Here is a 19,546-nt window from a genome sequence, read left to right as displayed (position 1 = left end):
GTCGCCGGAAGACGCGAGGGAAAGAGATAAGAATGAGATGTGTCGCGAGGAGGGAGAAAGGGAATGAGTGGATGATAAAAATCTTCTACGAAGAGATAAGGTAGGCGTGGCGAAGCGGTGGGTGGGCCAGTGCTACGTGGAGCAGGCGGAGGGCGATGGGTTCGATCTCATCCAACGATGCGCGCGCGACCGGCCCAAGCTTCAGCCGGTCCGCCGCTCACAAACATTACCCTTCTAGTAATATGGCATACTGCATCAAGGGAGAGTAAGAACAACGGCGCAATTCGATGCGTCTTGGCACGCGGCTGCCGTCAACGATGAGTTGGTCCCGCCACCATGGCAGGGAGCGAGAGCGGCCGGGGTAAACCCCCTTTTCGAGAAAAAAGGCCATATGTTGCCGGATTCAAATATTGGTATGTTATCGGCATTGGAGGTATAAGGGAGAAGGGCGATAAGGGATGGGAGGGTCTCCGCCAGACAGAGGACAAAGGGTGCAAAAGAGATGGCATCCACATCGTCATTGTGACTAAACCAAAGACATCCTATCTGTCACCTATGCAACTAGTGGAGCTAGTGTCTTGTTAATTAGAGATCTGGCGATTCGCTGGAGTCTCAAGCCTTCGTCTTGTGCGTAGTTCACCATTTTCTCCTTCCCATAATATCCTTGCGGGTCACAAAATTTGTGTAGAGTCAAAATACTTCATGAAATGTGTTGCAGTATTGTTTGATGTGGTTCGTTTGCCCACTTAAATGGATAGCTCATGTAGATTAGATGTATCGTAAAGGACCGTAATTTTTACTTGTGACCAAAAAACAATTATATATAGTAGCCTATTGTAGTCACAAATTACCAACAGACAACCCTCTATGAAGCAATAAGCACACACATATCATCTGTATAAAAATAGCTAGCCCATACTAACATATTTCTCGGAACATGCAAGTATGTCACCTCAACAGGCAAAATGTATGGGAAAATGCCCACCTCAACATGCAATCATGCATAGAAAAAAGCTAACCACAACATGCAAACATGCATACTTATATCTAAAATAGATAGCCCTCACTAACATATTTCTCTTAACATGCAAGTATGCCACCTCAGCATGTAGTATGTATGGGAAAATAGCCACCTTAACATACAATCATGCACTGAAAAAAACTCACGAAACATGCAAACATGCATGAGAATTCCCATGATATAATATTATTTATATTTAATAAATATTTTACAAATGTATAATAATAGAAACCATAAATCATATGTATTTTCGGTTTTAGTTCTCATATTATAACTATAAATTTTCATGCTCCGTGTAACCTCTAGAGCAATGTGCGGGGTATCATCTATTGTTAATTGGGTTCCTGGTTCTGTTTTCCATAACAAAAGGTTGATGGCAAACAGAGGTTAAGAAAAGTGGCAATGTGTGATGAATGGAATCAGCAAAATTAATCACTTGTATGCACACATAGCTGAATAGACAAGTAGAATCTAGCCATCCTTTCACGGGCCACTCAATTTTCAAGGACCACTACTTTACGTTTCCACATATACATAGAGATCAAGCTTTTTGTAACCAATGACCTATTTATTGGTAGTACATACACAAAAGGCTAATTAAGAAGTACATTTTTAGACTTTTAGGGTGTGTTTAATTTGAGTCAAGTGAATGAGAGATGTGGCCAACCAGAACTTTAGTGAAGATTTTGTCAGTCCATGGTTGGTATTTGCAAAAAAAAAAAAAACTAAACTAAACTAGTGGGCGAACCAACCAAACAAGGATAATTTGATATATTTTTATGGTACCTCTTACTACTGAATCAAGGTGTAGTTTGGGTCTAACCATTGATTTTGTATGGTTGTTTAGGTATTTCTTGTTTGTCTCTGCAAGAGTAATTTGTCCATCAGTTTTTGGAGTCTTTTGATCAATCCATTCGTGTGCTCGTAGGTCGCAATCCTGCTCCCCCACTTTCTTCTTCGCTTCCATTTGCATGTGCGGCCAGTCATCTGCCTTCTACAACTCGGTCGATGTTTCACATAATTGAAATCACCTAGTTTCTTTCTATTAGTTGCGATGTTAAGCGTGGATTGTGGCTTGATCATTACATTCTTGAAGCACGAATGCTTTGATTCAATTCTGTCAAGCATGATTCATTGATTCATAATGGATGAACTACCTGAGCCAAGCAAGAGGTCTATGAGCCAAGCAAGGGACGACGAGGGATGGCAGGGTCTCAGCTAGACGTAGAGGATAAAAGGTGCAAAAGAGATGTCTGCCACATTGTCACCGTGAATGGAAACCAAGCGTACCCTATCTCTCGCCTGCGCAACTGGTGGAGATGGTGTCTAGTTATGAAATTGATATGGCCATTTGCCGGAGTCTTGTGTCTCATTCTTCGTATGCACTCCCAACTCCAAATTTTTCACTTCCCGTAGTGCCCCTTTGGGGTCCAAAGATTTGTTTGGGGTCTAAATACTACACAAATTGTGTTGTGGTATTGGTTGATCTGGTCCGTTCGTCCACTGATTAGATGTACCGTAAAAAGGACCGTAATATTTTTTTCTCTATGACTGAAATATTGGTATGGTCGTCTATTGTGGTCACACATTACCAACAAATGGACGAGATGTTGACATTGTAGAAAGCAAAGCATAGGAGTATGAATGGAATCAACAAAATGATTCACCCATATGCACACGTAGCTGAATAGACGACGTTGACATGGTAGAAAGCAAAGCAAAGCGTTCAAGTTTTAAGCCTTATTTAGGGGAAGGCCTTCATGGCTAGTTTTATCAACTTCAAATAATACTTACATCATATGCTAAAAATTTAACAGTAAAACTGGGAACTGCGTCCATCCACACAATCGGATCGGTTGCACGCCCCATCCAGCTAGCTGGTGAGCCACTGCATTAGATTCGCTATTACAAAGCTCGATAGTAACATTTCCGAAATCTCGCAATAGCTCTATGCAATCATCTAGTATTGGAGCCGCCACCATAGAATCTCCCTCATTGAGACATACAACATCGATCACAATGATATTGTCCATCCTCACTAAAACATTGTTGCATCTTAGACTTCGGATTTGTTTCAATCCTTCCCGAAGTGCCGCTGCTTATGCTGATTCAACATCTGCCACAAGCTCAACACATGAGATGGATGCTACAATAAAATTACCTCTGTGATAATAGCTCCACATGATCACGAGTGAAATCCCTCGCTGAACGAAGCGTCCACATTCAGTAATTGTGGCGAAGCTAGTACATCAGGCCATCTGTTTTGTCTAGGACTAGGAGTTGCCATCGCAGCTGCTCGCGTGAAGTTAACAACCAATGCATGTATCTCCACTGTTGTCCGCTGCGGCTCTTGCACCGTTTCACCTCGAACATGTTGTCTTCGCTGCCACCATACAAACCAACTCGCAGTTGCTATCAGTTTGGGTAGCTCGATCGGGCCATCATACACTATCTCGGTTGAGTGATCAGACATGAGGAAATCTAGTACACCAGGCCCCAAACGATCTACCAAGGATGTGCCCAATGCCTAGTGCTGCCCAAGATCGCCTTAGCTCGTGTGCATGTGATGCATGTTTAATATCCTCCGCTCTAGCTGAACAGTGCATGTTTAAGCCTTTTGCTGCGAGTGCAACACACCAACCATCTTCTAATTAATCTCCCACGTAATGTGGGCGCGCATGCGTGCGTCTAAAATCCTTGATCAGGCTGAACAGCGTATCAAATAAGTTCAATTTTCTTATTATTATTCAATCAGCACAAGAGAATTTTGATAGTACGATTACGACCTTAATTAGGGGAATGGTTGATAGGCATGTACCACCACATCTAGCTGGCCATCTTAGACTCGCCATTTTTGAGCTAGTGAGGTAGGCACGTACCATCTTCTTCTTTTTTTTTTGCGGGGGGCACATACCCTCAGTTGTTGTGTTATGGTGCACAGTGACATGTGGAGCAGGAAGGTAGAGCATGGTGGAACGCATGGCTATCGAAGGGTAGCGTACAAAGTTTCTTTGGTAGGCTAAGTAGGTGGAGCACGAGGTGTGGAGTGGAGTATTGCTACGATGTACTCCCTTCTTTCGGAATTACTTGTCTCGAAAATGGATGTATCCAGAACTATACATCTAGATACATCCATTTCTACAACAAGTAATTCCGAACGGAGGGAGTAGCATGTAAGATGTAAACGTACCTGTGGAGGGCTCTTTCTGCCCTTTTCCCCCTTATATAAAATGATACGCATGCTGTGTGTATTAAAAAAATGGTGCACAGTGACATGTATTTGACAGCCTAACAACGCCAACAATGTCGTGTTAGAGCATTTACAACCCGACATGCAAATCTGATCCGCTATGCGTCCGCGGAGGCGCCAGAGCATATCCAGGGGCGCATCCGGACGGGCCCTCATATTTCCCTTCCGACATGCACATATCTCAAATCCGGACTCTGAAATCCATGCAAATTCATGCACGTTGATCATAAATGATAATATCGCAGGCAAATAACAGATGTTGGTATGGAGCATAGATAGCATTTACATAAAATTTATTTTAAGTACACAACTCAAGCATTAGCTCCTTTGTTGCCATTGTGGGTTCACATTTTCCCCACAATATCATTGAGTAGCTGCGTGTGCATCTGATGATCTCGAAGATTCTGATGCATCTACAGAAAGTTCATAAGCTGAGCCGCATCTTGATCTTCCGCAATTTCAACTTGTTCTCCGGATGCTTCAAAATCATGGGTTTGGGCTACACCACCACCCTCATCCTCGACAATCATATTATGCAGAATAACATAACATGTTTTCAGCTGCCACAAAGTTTCTGACTCCCACGTCATTGCAGCGCTCCGCATAATTCCCCAACGAGTTTGAAGCACACCAAAATGCCCTCTCCACATCCTTCCTAGCCGCTTCATGCATTGTTGCAAAGTGGCTCTGTTTGTTGCCATGCAGTTCGGATATGGTCTTCACAAACGCCGCCCACTGAGGATAGATACCATCGGCAAGATAGTATCTCATGTTGTACTCTCGGTCCTTGACGGTGTAGTTGCACGGTGGTGATTCCGTATTACAAAGCCTCCTGAACACCGGAGATCATTGAAGCACATTGATATCGTTGTGAGAACCCGACATTCCAAAGAAAGCATGCCAAGTTCATAAGTCATGTGATGCCATCGCTTCTAGTATGATGGTGGCCTCTTTGGTGTGACCTTGATACATTCCCCGCAAACCTTTGGGGCAATTCTTCCATTGCCAATGCATGCAATCAATTGATCCGAGCATTCCTGGAAACCCCCTTGCCTCTCCAGTAACCAACAACTTATCCGTGTCTTGCGCATTTGGTTCTCTGCGATACTCAGGTCCAAACACCTGCACCACGACGCGGGCAAACTTGACAGTAGTCTTCAAGCACGTGCTCTCCCCCATCCTGACCATCTCACCAACGGTATCTACAGCAGTACCAAGTGCAAGCATCCTCAGAGAAGCCGTGCACTTCTGCTTGGTAGAGAAAGGGAGTTGTCCGCAGCAATCCCTTGTGAGCTTGAAGTAGTCATCGTGTGCCACCACTCCCTCCATAATGCGCAAAAACAATGATTTCCGCATGCGAAAATGGCGACGAAACCATGTACCATCCAGGAAAGTAGGATCGGGAACAAAGTAGTCCCTGTGCAGTAGCTTTGCTCCGGACATCCTGCCCCGATTGATGACTTTTCTCACTTTGATTGAGCCCTTGAAGTTGAGAATATGCTCCACTTGTTGGTCAATTTCCTCTTGCATGCTCATGAGCATAATCATGTCCTCTTCTTCGACCGAATCCGAGGAATCGAAGAACTCATCTTGAATTGGTCAAGCTCCGTCGGTCCATACTCCTCATCTGATGAAGCATCGGAATCCATCGTTTTTCCTAACAAAATCACAAAAAATCCGGTCGGACAATGTGTGAACACATCAAGCGCAAGGCGGAGCAAGAGAGTTGTCGAATGTACCGCGGTGGCGTTCGGGCCGGCGACGACGTCCCCCGCGGTGAGGACATGAGAGAGGACTGGTCTACCGGACCTGGCGCGCAGAGGCTAGGAATGGCTGCTGAGCGCGCGCGGCAGCGGAGTTGCGAGACGGACAACACGGAGGAGTAAGAAGAGAAGAGATAGCAAATTGATCTGGCAGGTCTTGGGGTGGATTTGATACAATTTGCGGTGGAGTCAGGCTGTCGGGTTCGACGTGGCGGGCGTGCCCGAACGTCCCCATATCCCCCCCATATTTGGGCTGCATATGAGGGATGCCGGTCAGCCGGGCGTTGGAGGCTCGTTTGAGGGGACCGTCTGGGTTGAAAAATCATGACCGGATAGTGCCCGGGCGGCCCGCCCAGGCGTATGAGGCCGGTTTGAGGTGCCCAGTTGTAGATGCTCTTACTTGCTTTGATCTCGGTGGTTTGGGCAACATGATCGAGGGCCCAGATGAGGCCACTAAAATCTAGTGACACTTCTGGCCCATTCGGTACACGTACGACCCACTTTTAGCCTGCCCGTCCCTAAAGATTGAGTTCACATAGGTAGCATCTCTCTGTTTCTCTAGTAGGAGCGGCCACTCTCTGTAACGTTGAGATTTCCTGGATAACGAGGAACCATGTTAGAACACCTATAGCCGGGCGCCCCAAACCCGCCTCGAAGGCCCGAGCAGACGTCCGTTCATTGTGTGGTCACGAAAATTCGACCCCGATGGGCGTCTCAAACAGACCTCAAACGCCCGGGCTGACCGACATCCATCATATCTAGCCCAAATATGAGGCGGATATAGGGCGCCTGGGCGCGTCTGCCACGCACTAGTAGAAAAACACCTAATAGTCCCGGTTCGTAAGGGCCTTTAGTCCCGGTTCATGAACCGGGACTAATGGGTCGTTACTAATACCTCCACCCATTAGTCCCGGTTCAAACACGAACCGGGACTAATGTGCCTCCATGTGGCCCTGTGCGCCGAGCCCAGTTAGGGGGCCTTTGGTCCCGGTTGGTGGCACCAACCGGGACCAAAAGTCCATGTTTTTTTGGAAAGTGGCTGCTTTAGGGGTTTTGGGGGTTATTTTTAGGTTGTTATTGTTGGAAATATGCCCTAGAGGCAATAATAAAAGGATTATTATTATATTTCCTTGTTCATGATAATTGTCTTTTATTCATGCTATAATTGTATTATCCGGAAATCGTAATACAGGTGTGAATACTTAGACCAAATACGTCCCTGGTAAGCCTCTAGTTGACTAGCTCGTTGGTCAACAGATAGTCATGGTTTCCTGACTATGGACATTAGATGTCGTTGACAACGGGATCACATCATTAGGAGAATGATGTGATGGACAAGACCCAATCCTAAGCATAGCACAAGATCGTGTAGTTCGTTTTGCTAGAGCTTTTCCAATGTCAAGTATCTCTTCCTTAGACCATGAGATCGTGTAACTCCCGGATACCGTAGGAGTGCTTTGGGTGTACCAAACGTCACAACGTAACTGTGTGACTATAAAGGTGCACTACAGGTATCTCCGAAAGTGTCTGTTGGGTTGACACGGATCGAGACTGGGATTTGTCACTCCGTATGACGGAGAGGTATCTCTGGGCCCACTCGGTAATGCATCATCATAATGAGCTCAGAGTGACCAAGTGTTTGGTCACGGGATCATGCATTACGGGACGAGTAAAGTGACTTGCCGGTAACGAGACTGAACGAGGTATTAGGATACCGACGATCGAGTCTCGGGCATGTAACGTACCGATTGACAAAGGGAATTGTATACGGGGTTGATTGAATCCTCGACATCGTGGTTCATCCGATGAGATCAACGAGGAGCATGTGGGAGCCAACATGGGTATCGAGATCCCGCTGTTGGTTATTGACCGGAGAGCCATCTCGGTCATGTCTGCATGTCTCCCGAACCCGTAAGGTCTACACACTTAAGGTTCGGTGATGCTAGGGTTATTAGGAAGACTTGTATGTGATTAACGAATGTTGTTTGGAGTCCCGGATGAGATCCCAGACGTCACGAGGAGTTCCGGAATGGTCCGGAGGTGAAGATTTATATATGCGAAGTTGTCATACGGACACCGGAAAGTTTCGGGGGCATATCGGTATTGTACCGGGGCCACCGGAGGGGTTCCGGGGGTCCACCGGGAGGGGCCACCCCTCTCGGAGGGCCTCATGGGCCGCAAGGGGCAGGGAACCAGCCCCTGGAGGGCTGGGCGCGCCCCCCCTTTGGGCCCATGCGCCTAGGGTTGGGGGGAACCCTAGTGGGGGCGCCCCCCTTGCTTGGGGGGCAAGCCCCCCTCCCTGGCCGCCGCCCCCCCTCTAGATCTCATCTAGAGGGGGCCGGCCCCCTTCCCCCTTCCCCTATAAATAGAGGGGCGAGGGGAGGGCTGAACACCTGATCCAAGGCGCAGCCCCTCCCCTCCCCAACACCTCTCCTCCTCCGTTAAGTGCTTGGCGAAGCCCTGTCGGAGTACTGCCTCTCCACCATCACCACGCCGTCGTGCTGCTGCTGGAGTCTTCTTCCTCAACCTCTCCTTCCCCCTTGCTGGATCAAGAAGGAGGAGACGTCATCCGCTCCGTACGTGTGTTGAACGCGGAGGTGCTGTCCGTTCGGCACTTGGTCATCGGTGATTTGAATCACGGCGAGTATGACTCCATCATCACCGTTCTCTTGAACGCTTCCGCACGCGATCTACAAAGTGGTATGTAGATGCAATCTCTCTCCCATGACTCGTTGCTTAGATGAACTCATAGATGGATCTTGGTGAAACCGTAGGAAAAATTTTAATTTTTCTGCAACGTTCCCCAATAGTGGCATCATGAGCTAGGTCTATGCGTAGTTCTCTATTGCACGAGTAGAACACAATTTTTTGTGGGCGTAGATCTTGTCAACTTGCTTGCCGCTACTAGTCTTTTCTTGCTTCAGCGGTATTGTGGGATGAAGCGGCCCGGACCAACCTTACACGTACGCTTACGTGAGACAGGTTCCACCGACTGACATGCACTAGTTGCATAAGGTGGCTAGCGGGTGTCTGTGTCTCCTACTTTAGTTGGAGCGGATTAGATGAAAAGGGTCCTTATGAAGGGTAAATAAAAGTTGACAAAATCACGTTGTGGTTATTCGTAGGTAAGAAAACGTTCTTGCTAGAACCCAATTGCAGCCACGTCAAAGATGCAACAACAATTAGAGGACGTCTAACTTGTTTTTGCAGCAATTGTCATGTGATGTGATATGGCCAGAAGTTGTGATGAATGATGAATGATATATTGTGATGTATGAGATCATGTTCTTGTAATAGGAATCACGACTTGCATGTCGATGAGTATGACAACCGGCAGGAGCCATAGGAGTTGTCTTTATTTTTGTATGACCTGCGTGTCATTGAAGAACGCCATGTAAATTACTTTACTTTATTGCTAAACGCGTTAGCCATAGAAGTAGAAGTAGTCGTTGGCGTGACAACTTCATGAAGACACGAATTGATGGAGATCATGGTGTCATGCCGGTGACGAAGATGATCATGGAGCCCCGAAGATGGAGATCGAAGGAGCTATATGATATTGGCCATATCATGTCACTACTTTATATAATTGCATGTGATGTTTATTATGTTTATGCATCTTGTTTACTTAGAACGACGGTAGTAAATAAGATGATCCCTTATAATAATTTCAAGAAAGTGTTCCCCCTAACTGTGCGCCGTTGCTAAAGTTCGTCGTTTTGAAGCACCACGTGATGATCGGGTGTGATAGATCCTTACGTTCACATACAACGGGTGTAAGACAGTTTTACACATGCAGAAACACTTAGGGTTAACTTGACGAGCCTAGCATGTACAGACATGGCCTCGGAACACAAGAGACCGAAAGGTCGAACATGAGTCGTATGGAAGATACGATCAACATGGAGATGTTCACCGATGATGACTAGTCCGTCTCACGTGATGATCGGACACGGCCTAGTCGACTCGGATCATGTAACACTTAGATGACTAGAGGGATGTCAATCTGAGTGGGAGTTCATTAAATAATTTGATTAGATGAACTTAATTATCATGAACTTAGTCTAAAATCTTTGCAAAATATGTCTTGTAGATCAAATGGCCAACGCTCATGTCAACATGAACTTCAACGCGTTCCTAGAGAAAACCAAGCTGAAAGATGATGGCAGCAACTATTCGGACTGGGTCCGGAACCTGAGGATCATCCTCATAGCAGCCAAGAAAGATTATGTCCTAGATGCACCGCTAGGTGAAGCACCCATCCCAGAGAACCAAGACGTTATGAACACTTGGCAATCACGTGCTGATGATTACTCCCTCGTTCAGTGCGGCATGCTTTACAGCTTAGAACCGGGGCTCCAAAAGCGTTTTGAGCGACACGGAGCATATGAGATGTTCGAGGAGCTGAAAATGGTTTTTCAAGCTCATGCCCGGGTCGAGAGATATGAAGTCTCCGACAAGTTCTATAGTTGTAAGATGGAGGAAAACAGTTCTGTCAGTGAGCACATACTCAAAATGTCTGGGTTGCACAACCGCCTGTCCCAGCTGGAGATCAACCTCCCGGACGAGGCGGTCATTGACAGAATCCTTCAGTCGCTCCCACCGAGCTACAAGAGCTTTGTGTTGAACTACAATATGCAGGGGATGGTGAAGACCATTCCTGAAGTATTTTCAATGCTGAAGTCAGCAGAGGTTGAAATCAAGAAAGAACATCAAGTGTTGATGGTCAATAAGACCACTAAGTTCAAGAAGGGCAAGGGTAAGAAGAACTTCAAGAAGGACGGCAAAGATGTTGCCGCGCCCGGTAAGCCAGTTGCCGGGAAGAAGTCAAAGAATGGACCCAAGCCTGAGACTGAGTGCTTTTATTGCAAAGGGAAGGGTCACTGGAAGCGGAACTGCCCCAAATACTTAGCGGACAAGAAGGCCGGCAACACTAAAGGTATATTTGATATACATGTAATTGATGTGTACCTTACCAGTACTCGTAGTAACTCCTGGGTATTTGATACCGGTGCCGTTGCTCATATTTGTAACTCACAGCAGGAGCTGCGGAATAAGCGGAGACTGGCGAAGGACGAGGTGACGATGCGCGTCGGGAATGGTTCCAAGGTCGATGTGATCGCCGTCGGCACGCTACCTCTACATTTACCTACGGGATTAGTTTTAAACCTCAATAATTGTTATTTAGTGCCAAGTTTGAGCATGAACATTGTATCTGGATCTCGTTTGATGCGAGATGGCTACTCATTTAAATCCGAGAATAATGGTTGTTCTATTTATATGAGAGATATGTTTTATGGTCATGCCCCGATGGTCAATGGTTTATTCTTAATGAATCTCGAACGTAATGTTACACATATTCATAGTGTGAATACCAAAAGATGTAAAGTTGATAACGATAGTCCCACATACTTGTGGCACTGCCGCCTTGGTCACATTGGTGTCAAGCGCATGAAGAAGCTCCATACTGATGGACTTTTAGAGTCTCTCGATTATGAATCATTTGACACATGCGAACCATGCCTCATGGGCAAAATGACCAAGACTCCGTTCTCCGGAACAATGGAGCGAGCAACCAACTTGTTGGAAATCATACATACTGATGTGTGTGGTCCAATGAGCGTTGAGGCTCGCGGAGGATATCGTTATGTTCTCACTCTCACTGATGACTTGAGTAGATATGGGTATGTCTACTTGATGAAACACAAGTCTGAGACCTTTGAAAAGTTCAAGGAATTTCAGAATGAAGTAGAGAATCAACGTGACCGAAAGATAAAATTCTTACGATCGGATCGTGGAGGAGAATATTTAAGTCACGAATTTGGTACACACTTAAGAAAATGTGGAATCGTTTCACAACTCACGCCGCCTGGAACACCTCAGCGTAACGGTGTGTCCGAACGTCGTAATCGCACTCTATTGGATATGGTGCGATCTATGATGTCTCTTACCGATTTACCGCTATCATTTTGGGGATACGCTCTAGAGACAGCTACATTCACTTTAAATAGGGCACCGTCTAAATCCGTTGAGACGACACCGTATGAATTATGGTTTGGGAAGAAACCTAAGCTGTCGTTTCTAAAAGTTTGGGGATGCGATGCTTATGTCAAGAAACTTCAACCTGAAAAGCTCGAACCCAAGTCGGAAAAATGCGTCTTCATAGGATACCCTAAGGAAACCATTGGGTATACCTTCTACTTAAGATCCGAGGGCAAGATCTTTGTTGCCAAGAACGAATCCTTTCTGGAAAAGGAGTTTCTCTCGAAAGGAGTAAGTGGGAGGAAAGTAGAACTCGATGAAGTACTACCTCTTGAACCGGAAAGTAGTGCAGCTCAGGAAAATGTTCCTGTGGTGCCTACACCGACTGGAGAGGAAATTAATGATGATGATCAAGGTACTTCGGATCAAGTTGCTACTGAACTTCGTAGGTCCACAAGGACACGTTCCACACCAGAGTGGTATGGCAACCCTGTCCTGGAAATCATGTTGTTAGACAACGGTGAACCTTCGAACTATGAAGAAGCGATGGCGGGCCCAGATTCCAACAAATGGCTTGAAGCCATGCAATCCGAGATAGAATCCATGTATGAAAACAAAGTATGGACTTTGACTGACTTGCCCGATGATCGGCGAGCGATAGAAACAAATGGATCTTTAAGAAGAAGACGGACGCGGATGGTAATGTCACCATCTACAAAGCTCGACTTGTCGCTAAGGGTTATCGGCAAGTTCAAGGGATTGACTACGATGAGACTTTCTCTCTCGTAGTGAAGCTTAAGTCCGTCCGAATCATGTTAGCAATTGCCGCATACTATGATTATGAGATATGGCAGATGGACGTCAAAACGGCATTCCTTAACGGTTATCTTAAGGAAGAGCTGTATATGATGCAGCCGGAAGGTTTTGTCGATCCTAAGAATGCTAACAAAGTATGCAAGCTCTAGCGATCCATTTATGGGCTGGTGCAAGCATCTCAGAGTTGGAACATTCGCTTTGATGAGATGATCAAAGCGTTTGGGTTTATGCAGATTTATGGAGAAGCCTGCGTTTACAAGAAAGTGAGTGGGAGCTCTGTAGCATTTCTCATATTATATGTAGATGACATACTTTTGATGGGAAATGATATAGAATTCTTGGACAGCATTAAGGCCTACTTGAATAAGTGTTTTTCAATGAAGGACCTTGGAGAAGCTGCTTACATATTAGGCATCAAAATCTATAGGGATAGATCGAGACGCCTCATAGGTCTTTCACAAAGCACATACCTTGATAAGATTTTGAAGAAGTTCAAAATGGATCAGTCCAAGAAAGGGTTCTTGCCTGTATTGCAAGGTGTGAGATTGAGCTCGGCTCAATGCCCGACCACGGCAAAAGATAAAGAAGAGATGAGTGTCATCCCCTATGCCTCAGCCATAGGATCTATTATGTATGCCATGCTGTGTACCAGACCTGATGTAAACCTTGCCGTAAGTTTGGTAGGAAGGTACCAAAGTAATCCCGGCAAGGAACACTGGACAGCGGTCAAGAATATCCTGAAGTACCTGAAAAGGACAAAGGACATGTTTCTCGTTTATGGAGGTGACGAAGAGCTCGTCGTAAAGGGTTACGTCGACGCTAGCTTCGACACAGATCTGGATGACTCTAAGTCACAAACCGGATACGTGTATATGTTGAATGGTGGAGCAGTAAGCTGGTGCAGCTGCAAGCAGAGCGTCGTGGCGGGATCTACATGTGAAGCGGAGTACATGGCAGCCTCGGAGGCAGCGCATGAAGCAATTTGGGTGAAGGAGTTCATCACCGACCTAGGAGTCATACCCAATGCGTCGGGGCCGATCAAACTCTTCTGTGACAACACTGGAGCTATTGCCCTTGCCAAGGAGCCCAGGTTTCACAAGAAGACAACGCACATCAAGCGTCGTTTCAACTCCATCCGTGAAAATGTTCAAGATGGAGACATAGATATTTGCAAAGTACATACGGATCTGAATGTCGCAGATCCGTTGACTAAACCTCTTTCGCGAGCAAAACATGATCAACACCAGAACTCTATGGGTGTTCGATTCATCACAATGTAACTAGATTATTGACTCTAGTGCAAGTGGGAGACTGTTGGAAATATTCCCTAGAGGCAATAATAAAAGGATTATTATTATATTTCCTTGTTCATGATAATTGTCTTTTATTCATTCTATAATTGTATTATCCGAAAATCGTAATACACGTGTGAATACTTAGACCAAATACGTCCCTAGTAAGCCTCTAGTTGACTAGCTCGTTGGTCAACAGATAGTCATGGTTTCCTGACTATGGACATTAGATGTCGTTGACAACGGGATCACATCATTAGGAGAATGATGTGATGGACAAGACCCAATCCTTAGCATAGCACAAGATCGTGTAGTTCGTTTTGCTAGAGCTTTTCCAATGTCAAATATCTCTTCCTTAGACCATGAGATCGTGTAACTCCCGAGTACCATAGGAGTGCTTTGGGTGTACCAAACGTCACAACGTAACTAGGTGACTATAAAGGTGCACTACAGGTATCTCCGAAAGTGTCTGTTGGGTTGATACGGATCGAGACTGGGATTTGTCACTCCGTATGACGGAGAGGTATCTCTGGGCCCACTCGGTAATGCATCATCATAATGAGCTCAAAGTGACCAAGTGTTTGGTCACGGGATCATGCATTACGGTACAAGTAAAGTGACTTGCCGGTAACGAGACTGAACGAGGTATTGGGATACCGATGATCGAGTCTCGGGCATGTAACGTACCGATTGACAAAGGGAATTGTATACAGGGTTGATTGAATCCTCGACATCGTGGTTCATCCGATGAGATCATCCAGGAGCATGTGGGAGCCAACATGGGTATCCAGATCCCGTTGTTGGTTATTGACCGGAGAGCCATCTCGGTCATGTCTGCATGTCCCGAACCCGTAGGGTCTACACACTTAAGGTTCGGTGACACTAGGGTTATTAGGAAGACTTGTATGTGATTACCGAATGTTGTTTGGAGTCCCGGATGAGATCCCGGACGTCACGAGGAGTTCCGGAATGGTCCGGAGGTGAAGATTTATATATGGGAAATTGTCATACGGACACCGGAAAGTTTCGGGGGCATATCGGTATTGTACCGGGGCCACCGGAGGGGTTCCGGGGGTCCACCGGGAGGGGCCACCCCTCTCGGAGGGCCTCATGGGCCGCAAGGGGCAGGGAACCAGCCCCTGGAGGGCTGGGCGCCCCCCCCCCCTTTGGGCCCATGCGCCTAGGGTTGGGGGGGGGGGGAACCCTAGTGGGGGCGCCCCCCTTGCTTGGGGGCAAGCCCCCCTCCCTGGCCGCCGCCCCCCTCTAGATCTCATCTAGAGGGGGCCGGCCCCCTCCCCCCTTCCCCTATAAATAGGGGGGCGAGGGGAGGGCTGAACACCTGATCCAAGGCTCAGCCCCTCCCCTCCCCAACACCTCTCCTCCTCCGTTAAGTGCTTGGCGAAGTCCTGTCGGAGTACTGCCTCTCCACCATCACCACGCCGTCGTGCTGCTGCTGGAGTCTTCTTCCTCAACCTCTCCTTCCCCCTTGCTGGATCAAGAAGGAGGAGACGTCATCCGCTCCGTACGTGTGTTGAACGTGGAGGTGCTCTCCATTCGGCACTTGGTCATCGGTGATTTGAATCACGGCGAGTACGACTCCATCATCACCGTTCTCTTGAATGCTTCCGCACGCGATCTACAAAGTGGTATGTAGATGCAATCTCTCTCCCATGACTCGTTGCTTAGATGAACTCATAGATGGATCTTGGTGAAACCGTAGGAAAAAATTTAATTTTCTGCAAAGTTCCCCAACAGTTATATTAGCTAGCTAATAGAGAGAAGTGTCCTCTCTTATATCTTCGTCCTTGGTTTACCAACGCTGCTGCTATATATGTTCATTTTACCCGCTGATATAATAACTCATGCATGCTCGCATACATCAGCATATATAATAACAAGTACTCGTCCTATGCATCATCATACAACTTCTACTCGTTATTAATAATAAGTCATACGATCATCATCCTCATAGTCATCGAACCCAACCCTACATAATTGTTCTTAGCACATGATCATGAGTATCAGGTAGGACCTAAACACCCTTAAGGTAAAATAGCATAAAACAATATAGACCCTAACTCTCCATTATGAAGAATGGCGATCATCCTGTCTCCAATTTTTGCACTTCACTGAATGTTGCTTCCAAGAAGCTCCTTACGACTGTCCATACATTTTTTCCATTCTTTGATTGTCATGTCTCCACTTCTTTTAGAAACCCGGTATGGACAGTTCAGATTCGTAGGAAGACCTGGTTGTATGTTCAAAACATGAAGGCTACCGTGTGTATACATCAGATGAGGCACACAATCATTTATTATCTGTTGAAAAAGATAGTAATAACTTTGTAGTTAGCAATGATATGATGTACTAGTTTTAGAAGTGTGCAAAAAGATGCACGGATGTCGTAATAGTAAAAAATCTTACCAGGGTATCTCCATGGTAGTTACCGTAGTTCAACACGTGCACTAGTGGCACGTATTGACCATAATGTTGAGGAGTTCGATTGTAGACATTGTAATTCTCAAGATCAGTATAAAATGTGACCAGATGATTTTTCTCCTGATAAGTTAGTTCGGAGCCTTCGGTGTAGTAGGTTCTGTCTACCATCTTCCGCACATTCTTTGAAGAATGAAAATGAGCTGTCAATGGAGAATAAGTTGTCAAATATTTTGAAATAAACAATATAAATTACTTAATAACTATGTTAAGCTCACATGGGGGAAGAATTGGAGGTGTATCCACAAGGACGAAAATCGTAGGTCTCTCTTGCGCGATTGTAGGATCACCAAGATCCATGGTGACAAGCATACCCTCATCAAAACCATACATCTTGCAAAGTGCTTCCCAGTTTTTGCAACCAAAATGGGTTACACTCTGAGCATTGTACAGCTTTACTTGAAAATCCACACCATGATGGGTACTTAGGATAATTTTTTTGGTTTCCATACTTTCATGGTGTTCAAAACCCATCCTCTCCAAGACATAGCGTCTTGCAAAGCATGGGATAAGCTAGTCAAATTGGAAAAGATGAAAAATACACGTTAAAATAGTTGAAGTCGTGCTTAATTACGAAAAAAACTATTGTCGTCGTTGCGTACCGTATGAACATCGAAGGTCTCCTCGAGCTTAATGCTGAAGCGCCGATCTTCGTCCAGCACAATAAACCTGTCGCACATACCTCAGTCGTCGTGGCACCAGTCGCACTCCCCTGGGCGGTTTTCATCGTCCGAGTACGACATTTTCGGCCTAAGTTCATAATTCAAATATTAAATATATGTACTAAAAACCTAAATTAGATCATTATTATTAATCACGGGTTGACTATCGGTAATGGTATGTAGCTAATCCTTTCATTCCCGAGTGCATTATTACAACAAATTGTCTAGCACACGGGAATGAAGGAGAAGCTACCCCCACGACCGCATGGATGATGGGGGGGTGGGGGGCTCCTAGATTTCTGCATGGAGTGCTCTTCAATTTTAGCATTCAAAGTAGGAGTACTTTTCCAATATGAGCATTCAATAAGCAAAACCAAATCGTAAAATAAAGTAGTATTCAAATTAACATGCATTCAATTATAACCAAAAGTACATCATCTCTTGTGTCCGTACAACGTCGAATACTCCTCGAATACTATCATACATATAGCATCGCTAATTAATACAGCTAGAACTGTAGCGCCCGACGGGTATCGTCACGAACGGTGGACACCCAAAGATAAGGAACGATCACAGGATCATAGCTCCAGTGAGATCCCTGAAGAACCTGCCAGGTATTGTCGAACCTTCCCTCCAACACAACCATGTAGCGACGAACGTGTTCGTCCTCCTCGCTGACACGGTGACGTACCACCTCCGCGGTGTCCGGAAGCCTCGGCACCGTCACTGGCCCACGCGACCGGCACCAAACAAGGATCGGGTCAACAACGGGCTGCCTCCTCACCAACCTACGTCCCCCAGAAGATAGCACCTCCCAATACCAGCCCGGCGGAGCCCAGTCCCGAACATGGCCCTGATCAAGCAGGCCTCCACCGCCGAGTCGACGACGACGAGGATGCGGGATAGGCATCGCCGACGTTGATGCGGGAACTACGTACTTCTATATATAGTTAAATAAAGTAGTTTTTATTAATTAAATCAACTATCTAGTTCAACTACTAAGCACTTACTATAAATAAATAAAGTAGCACTTACTATAAATAAATAAAGTAGCACTTACTACAAACTACTTCTATATATAGTTAAATAAAGTAGTTTTATTAATTAAATCTGCTATCTAGTTCAACTACTAAGCACTTAATTACTATAAATAAATAAAGTAGTACTTACTAAAAATAAACTAGTATTTTTCTAACTAACTAATATTTTTCTAACTAATTATATTACCAAAAAAATCTAAATAAAATAGTAATTATATTTTTCTAACTAGCTAGTTCAATTATAGTACTTACTAACGCAATCTAAATATCACCAAAAAAATCTATTAACAATAATATCACCAAACATACTATGAACAAATTAATAGAAAAAAAATCTATTAATAGAAAAAAAATCTAAGACAATATGAACAAATTAATTACACCAAAAAAATCTATTAACAGAAAAAAAATCTAACACAATATGAACAAATTAATTACACAATCTAAATTAACATACTATGAACTACAGATCTAAATTACTACACATCTAAGCTAACAAAAAAATCTATAAACTACAAAAAATCTAAAAAAATCATAAATTACACAATCTAAATTAACATACACGTCGACGGCGAGGTGCGGGCGGGGCGGCGACGGAGCCGGGGCAGCGACGTCGGGGCGGCAAGGCGGGGCGGGGCGGCGACGGCGTCGAGGCGGGGCGGGGCGGCGACGGCGTCGGGGCGGGGCGGGGCGGCGATGGCCTCGGCGTCGGGGCGGGGCGGCGACGGCGTCGGGGTGGGGCGGCGACGGCGAGGTGGCGGCAGGTGACGGCGCGGGTCGTCGGTAGATCGAGGAGGAGGCCGAAGAGATCGAAGTGGGGTTCCGATTCTGAAATTTTACTTATATAGCAAACTCTTTGGCCCTGGTTGGTGGCTCCAACCGGGACCAATACACCCTTTAGTCCCGGTTGGTAGCACCAACCGGGACCAAAGGCCTCTTTTCAGCAGCCCAAAGGGCGGGAAGCAGAGGCCTTTGGTCCCAGTTGGTGCCACCAACCGGGACTAAAGGGTGGGCATTGGTCCCGGTTGGTGTCTCCAACCGGGACCAATAGTCGTGTGCTGGCACGGTGCGGCACGAAAGTTTAGTCCCACCTCGCTAGCTAAGAGGGGCGCGCAGTGGTTTATAAGCACCACTGTCGCACCCGTCTCGAGCTCCTCTCCACTGCAGGCTTACGGGCCTACTTACTACTGCTTTGCCTGATGGGCCTACTAGGCCACCTGCGGG

This window comes from Triticum aestivum, chromosome 5B (genome assembly GCF_018294505.1).
Source record: "Triticum aestivum cultivar Chinese Spring chromosome 5B, IWGSC CS RefSeq v2.1, whole genome shotgun sequence".
In the NCBI taxonomy this organism is placed as follows: domain Eukaryota; kingdom Viridiplantae; phylum Streptophyta; class Magnoliopsida; order Poales; family Poaceae; genus Triticum; species Triticum aestivum.
The sequence above is the reverse complement of the archived record's forward strand: the minus strand, read 5'-3'. Positions refer to the sequence as shown.